This window comes from Tyto alba, unplaced genomic scaffold, assembly GCF_018691265.1.
Source record: "Tyto alba isolate M040663 unplaced genomic scaffold, T.alba_DEE_v4.0 Super-Scaffold_14, whole genome shotgun sequence".
NCBI lineage: Eukaryota > Metazoa > Chordata > Aves > Strigiformes > Tytonidae > Tyto > Tyto alba.
In genome coordinates this window covers 21,099,570-21,106,159 of record NW_024881276.1, presented here as the reverse complement: position 1 = coordinate 21,106,159, position 6,590 = coordinate 21,099,570, and positions in this window count along the sequence as shown.

Sequence of the window (6,590 nt, the reverse complement as noted above, 5' to 3'; positions counted from 1 at the left end):
ATGTTGTGGTTTGAACCCGGCCGGCAGCCGAACACCACACAGCCACTTGCCCACCCTCCCACCGCCCAGGGGATGCAGGAGGGAGTTGGAGGCGTGAAGGGAGACTTGTAGGTTGAGATAAAAACAGTTTAATAATTCTAATAAGATAAAAGAATAATAATAGAAAGTATAAATGGGCAATGCACATTGCAATTGCTCACCACTCGCTGACTGACAGCCAACCTGATCCCAGCTAGCAATCCTGAAATACCAATATCCTGCAGTTGCAATCCTGGAAGTGAGAGAGAACCCCTCCTTCTCGGCTGCCGCTCCTTCATATACTGAGCACGATGCTACATGATATGGAATATTTCATTGGCCAGTTTAGGTCCGGTGCTCTGGCTGGACCGGTGCCCTCCCGGCTTCTTGTGCACCTGTGCATGGGCAGGACATGGGGACTCTCCAAGTCCTTGAAATCTCAGCAACAACTGAAAACATCAGTGTGCTATCAGCATTCTTCTCATACCAAATCCCACACTGAATCCAAAGCACAGCACTGTTCCAGCTACTAGGAAGAAAGATTATTCCAAATAAAACCAGGACAGCATGATTGAAGGTTGCTCTCCAGAGTAAATGCTGATCTGATCCACAACAGAGAGGAAGACCTAGAGAGGTGAGATAAAACCTGCATGACTCACATCCATCAGAAAAGTGACTCAGCACAGCCTACCTTACTCTGGACTCACTTAGAAACTAGCTTGGGGTCTGATTCTGGCAGTGATGAGACACTTGGTCATGATGTAAAACTGAGGATGAAGGGAGCCTGGGCAAATACCTGTGTTCTCTTACTGTCTCCATTTTCAACGTATCACTGTCTTCATAAAATTTCTCCTGGAATATGGCCTCCTTAAGGTGACATAACTGGGGCTTGAACAAAGATCCAATACAGAAAAAAAATCCTACATGTCTACACTTTTTAAAAAACAAATTGATGAACACAGCTATCTGAATGATACAGGTGGCTTCTTCATTATTATTCCTTCTTGAGATGTATAGAAGTAATGGCTAAAACAGAGCCCAGGGATGAACAGCAGTCCTTCACCTCCTCATGCAGGCAGGACTGGCAGTGTTTTAATCATCTTCCTCCACAGAAGCCTCCCAAGCTTCAGTAACTGAAAACCAAAATGAAGTCTTCAAAACCTGTCAAATGGGGTTTGCAGCAGTCTTATTGGACAGGCTCTGTGATGGACCAGGCTCTCATGTGGTACCAGTTGCTTTGATGGCTGTCCCAAATAGTTGTCAGCAGAGGGTCTGGTCCCCCATATTTTTGTTTATGGAAGTAGCCTTTGGGAGATAAACAGTGAGAGTGGTTGGGGAGTGGGGAATTTCTGATCTGTGGACGTCCCTTCTAGCTGTGCAGACTGGCCTGTTCTCTCTGTCCAGACAAGCTAGCTCTCTCGATGCCTTTCTCTTCCCCTTAGTTTAGGCTAAGTTACTCACGGCTTCTCTGGGGTGAGCAAGTGTGGGCATCCAGGATGCTCCGCGCTTTGGCAGCCCTGCCTTGCTTGGAAGGTCCTCAGGCACCAGAGCCACTGGAACATGGATTTACAGGCTCAGGAGGTTTCTGGCAGGCCACAAACCTAGCAAGGGGCTGATCTAAGATCAGTCACAGAAGTCACAAAGTCTGATGTCATCTTAACAGACAGAATACAGGTCATGAATCAGAATATATTTCAGCTGCAACCAGCCTAGCGGTTATCAAAGGCACATAGCTGATCTCCCTGCCTGAACTCAAAAGAAAGGGTAGAGGTGCTGGACCCTTCCACAGCTGGTGAGTTCTGGTGCTCCTTGATGTGAGTTTTCCCATTAATTTCAAAAGTGACAGAACAATGCACAGCAAACTTTTGCCTGGTTGCTGCAAGTGACAGGTGTGAGTAGAACTGGTATTAAAACCACCCACGTGTCACCCTTGATTTAATTATTCGCACCTTTTGCGTGAGTGAAACATCTTTGCTATAATAAAGACTGGCATGTTTTGTACTTTGGTCTAATTCGAAAAATGCATCCTGTACAAGAAAAGGCAACATTGAAAGCTGTGTATTAAATATGTAAGAGTGTGTAAAACTGGAGTATGGAAAAAACTAAACACTATCACATTTTCTGTTTCTAAAATTTCTTTCAAGTTAGCTGATTGTGCACAGCATTTTCCATCCTTGCTTGCACTGAAAAGTTCAGTGAACAGTGACCCTTTTGCAGCATGAGAGTTGTGCAAAAGTATTCAGGTCTCAGCGTTCTCCATTTCCTTGCAGTAATTCTAATCCCTTGCTTAGGAATTAATTTAGTTCTTCTGCTCTGTGCAATGATGTTTTGTGTATTCCTGCACAAATTTAATGCCAGACAGTGGTAATAGGCCTAGGTGTTTCTCATCTGACTCCAGAAAGGGGCAATGTAAAATTTTGCATGTATAAACCCCAAAAGAGAGAGTGATATGGAGAACAGGGTGAGACCCAGCTCCTGCATTGCTAAGGATGTTGCTGAGCTCCTTCCCATGTACCAGGAGGAAAGGAGAGACCTCAATTAGCCCCTTTTATTTTGTAGGCTGAAATCTTTATTTTGAATGCTGTGCAACCTTTGTTTACCAACATTCCCTTGATTCTACACCAAAGAAGCAGACAAGAGAGTTGTCAAGCTGTCTTCCCCAAAGGGACTGCCCTCACAAGCAGCCTGAAGCTGTCACTGTACGCACTTGCCTTCACTCAAGGCAATGACATAGTCTAATACTTCTGATCTTTCTGTTTTGTTTACAAAATAAATTATTCCATGATGAGATGCGGACAGAAAAGCTGATAGATGTGAGCCAGGAAAGAAATGTCAGTGAGACTCCAGTAAGGACCGGCAGATCCTTTTATGTCTTTGCTTTATACTATAACACTCAGTGTAGTTCCCTGCTCCGGTACTTCCTCACACTGCCTTTTGCAATGATCATGAGAGACCCACGTGCTGTTTTCAAAAAATCCATGTATGATCCAGACAGCATTTGCCATATCATGTTGGCCTGAAGTCAAGCAGCACTATCACAAAGCAGGCCAGAATGGCTGCACACTGCTATGTTACTGGAAGGAAAAGCCACCACCAGCACTGTACCCCCTCTAAGTACAGAGAAATTTTATTACATTAAGCTGGCAGCAGTTTCCAGGTAAAGCTGGAGTAAAGTTAGGATAGCACAACCTCCCATGCATAAAGGGAGAGGCCAAAATAACATGGTCTCACGTGGGACTGAGGGAGAGGGTCCCCAGCTTGCAGCTCTTCAGCAGGCTACCAGGCTTCTTCATGATCTGCTAGTCTGGCTCTGGCGCTGGAACACCACTGCCATCTATTTGCTTCTCCCTGTGGACGGAAACTTCACTTTCCATGGCTTCAGATCTCTACACACACCTGAGGTAGCCCGGGGTAACTCTGCCTGGAGAGAGGGACTTCACCAGCAGCTGCTGACCACCAATTTTCCACTCAAGAAAACATCTTGAAAGATGTGAGAGAGAGGGCAGTTTTCTCCTATGCTCTTATCGTGCATTACCTAGAGGACTTTCAACCCAGACGTAACTGAGATTTCAGTGGGTGAGCTGTAGCTAGGGGGAAGTTGGTGGCTCACCAGGCCGTGACCGCCCGGAGGGCTGCATGCGGTGGCAGGCAATGCCACCCACAGCCGGGACCCCGCATCGCTCGTGGGGTACAGCTCAGCTGAAGCAGCTGGAGGAGACATGCCCATTCTGCCCCAGACCTTCCCGCCACAGGCACCTGCCCTTGCCTCCCTTTTTCTATCGCATCTCTGTTCAAAATCTCTTTGCTACTTTTCCCCCTCTCCTCCAGTGCTGGGCTGTCAAATCCCATTTCTAATTAGCAGCTCACAATCACAGTCTGGGAAAGGACCTCCAGAGATCTGTTAGCCCACCCCCGTGCTTCCAAATATGATCCACTAGAGCTGTGTCACTCGTGACACACGTTTGCATCACCGCTTCCACAGTTAGAAGTGAGTGAGGTGCCTCACGGCCTGCTATAGCTGTACTTCAGTATCTCGCGACTAAGAGTGTGTGGTGGGAAGAGGAGTCCATCTAAAAACGCACGAGGAGAGGAGCCGTCTGCTCAGGTGGTGTTGGTGGCCTGGGCCAGGCACTGGGAGGGAGATCTGCGTGGGTCTGCACGTATTGCCTTCTGCAGCGGTCCCTGGACCAATTCTGGCAGTGAATCTCCTGTGCTTTTCTTTGGGGAGAGACCTCGTTGTTCTGATCCACAAGGGATGCTGGTGTAGTGTACAAGGTGGTGGGCAGCCATAAGGGACAAGTCAGGTTTTCCTTAGGTGTCTGTTGGGGTACATTTTTGTTCATTAGGCTACTTGCAGTACTTCTACAGACACTGGTGAGCCTGTGAAATTTTTCTGAGACCTGTAAATGCTGAGAAAGAAAACAAGCCCACTGTCACTAAATGTTAAATTTATATTTTGTATTAAGTGTTAATTTAGCACTTTTATGGGGAAATATTTTAGGTGATAAGAAATCAGAAACAAAAGAATGAAAGTTCAGAAACAAGAATGAAAGTTTCTGGTGTGAAAATTAGGTAAAATATCAGCACGGTGTCATTTCACTGGCCACCATGGCCTACAATCTCCATGCAGCAGCTTTTTTTTACTCTTTTAACTAAAATGCCACTTTCTCACTTTCCCTCAGGATTCCAGATCCCACCCACATGGTCCACTGCTGACACTTTTGAGGCTATATGCTCCCTGATGGATCTGAAAATCTAGCAGATGTGAGTCATCACAAACCTTCTGGTGTCAAAGAGAGGAAAGCTGCCTTGTGCTAGGATTTCCCTGTTGCTCCACATCTATCACCCGTCTCTCCTCTTTGATTTTGAAAAACCATTTTTGAAAAAGAGTGTCTTTTTACCGTATTTGCACAATGGCTAGAGTTGGATCCAGGACTTGACTGTCACCATGTTATATTATACAGGGAGGTGGCCTGGGAGCATGCACCCAAAAGGTGCATCACTTCACAGAAGGGTCTGTAATCCCAGGTCTAAGCTAAACCTGCACCATGCCCTGATACAGCTCTATCTGTTGGCTGGCTGGGTGTCTTAGTGTCTGTGTTACAGCAGTGGAAGAAATGGCTTCACTATAACTACACAGCCACGGAACTATTCCAGTACCCCCTTTCACGCACAGGAACAGCTACCCATGTCTACACCCTACTGCACAGGTAATATACACAGGTCTATATTACTTTTCATTGCTGCAGTTTGTCTTATAAAATAGGAGTGAGTGCTGCGATAGCTTTTTGCTGATTTTTCTCTCTCCCAGTCCTCAGCATATGGGTAACACGGTGACCCAGTTCAGCCAGCAGATGCCTGTCTACGACCAGACAGCTGACAGATACAGCCTCTGGCTCAGTCCTGTTTGTACCAAGGACTTTTAGTTTTCAGTGATGTCAGCAGGGGAAACACTGAGGGATGATGTCATGTTTAATGGACACGCCTAAGCAAGACAACACGATACAACAAACTATGGCACTAAGGAACAGGCTTTTGCTTAAAGCTTTTGCTTAAAAATTATCCTTCAGCTAGATGACTAAAATGTGGCTCATCCCTGTGCCAGGACTCAGCATGAAGCCTATATGCTGCTAAATCATACTTAAACTGCCTCTTAATATAGAATTACACTGCTCCAGCCATGCAATCACTGGATTTTTATGTTTCCCTTCATTCATTGGTCAGGATAAAGCTTTTTTACTTCTGGATTTGCCCTGAAAACTTGGACATTTGTCTGAGTGGCTTGTAAAGCCCTACCTGGCTTAAGTTACACTCAGGAGAACCTTGGAGGCATCCATCAATCTCTTTGGAAAACTTAACGAAGACACAAATGACACACAACCTGGACCTTGAACTGGGATGACGTTCTTCCAGGTTGAATTACCCTTGGATTAATAGCTACTGAAGCCTCCCACTGCAAGACAGTTTACAGCACTTTATACATACATACCTACTTTCCTTTTGTAGTACATTTTTAGCACTTCCAGAGAAACCACTATTAAAAATTAAATTAAAATCAGTGGATTAGATTGGGGAATACAATTTCCACAATATTATTTACTAATTGTATCTCTTGCTTTTATGATCTTTTAATATAAAGTTTGATGGCTTAATGATATTCTGCAATTGTCACTGCTCAAGCTTTCAAGGGAGTAAGTAATAGGCTGGAGATACCTCAGTTCTTTCTCAACTGGATTTAGAGATCCTTCTCCTGCACAGTTTTCTGCCAAAGCTAAGGGAGCTGTGTCCACCTGGAATCAAAATCAGAGCTTTTGTCTGCGACACTTTCTTTTGTATTCTGGGACACAACCCCACCTCACTGAGACTTCTGTTACCTGGCAGCAACAGTCTGTCAAATCATACTCCAATCCCTTGCCAATATTCTTTTCCATACAAATATGCTCTTATACATGCTAAAAATGCATTTAGTTTTCTAGTACACTGGAATTTCTTGTGAATGAGTGATATGTTTAACACCATAGACAGTTTGTGGGTTTTAATTTTAGATCTCCCATTAGTAAATCTTCCCTTTC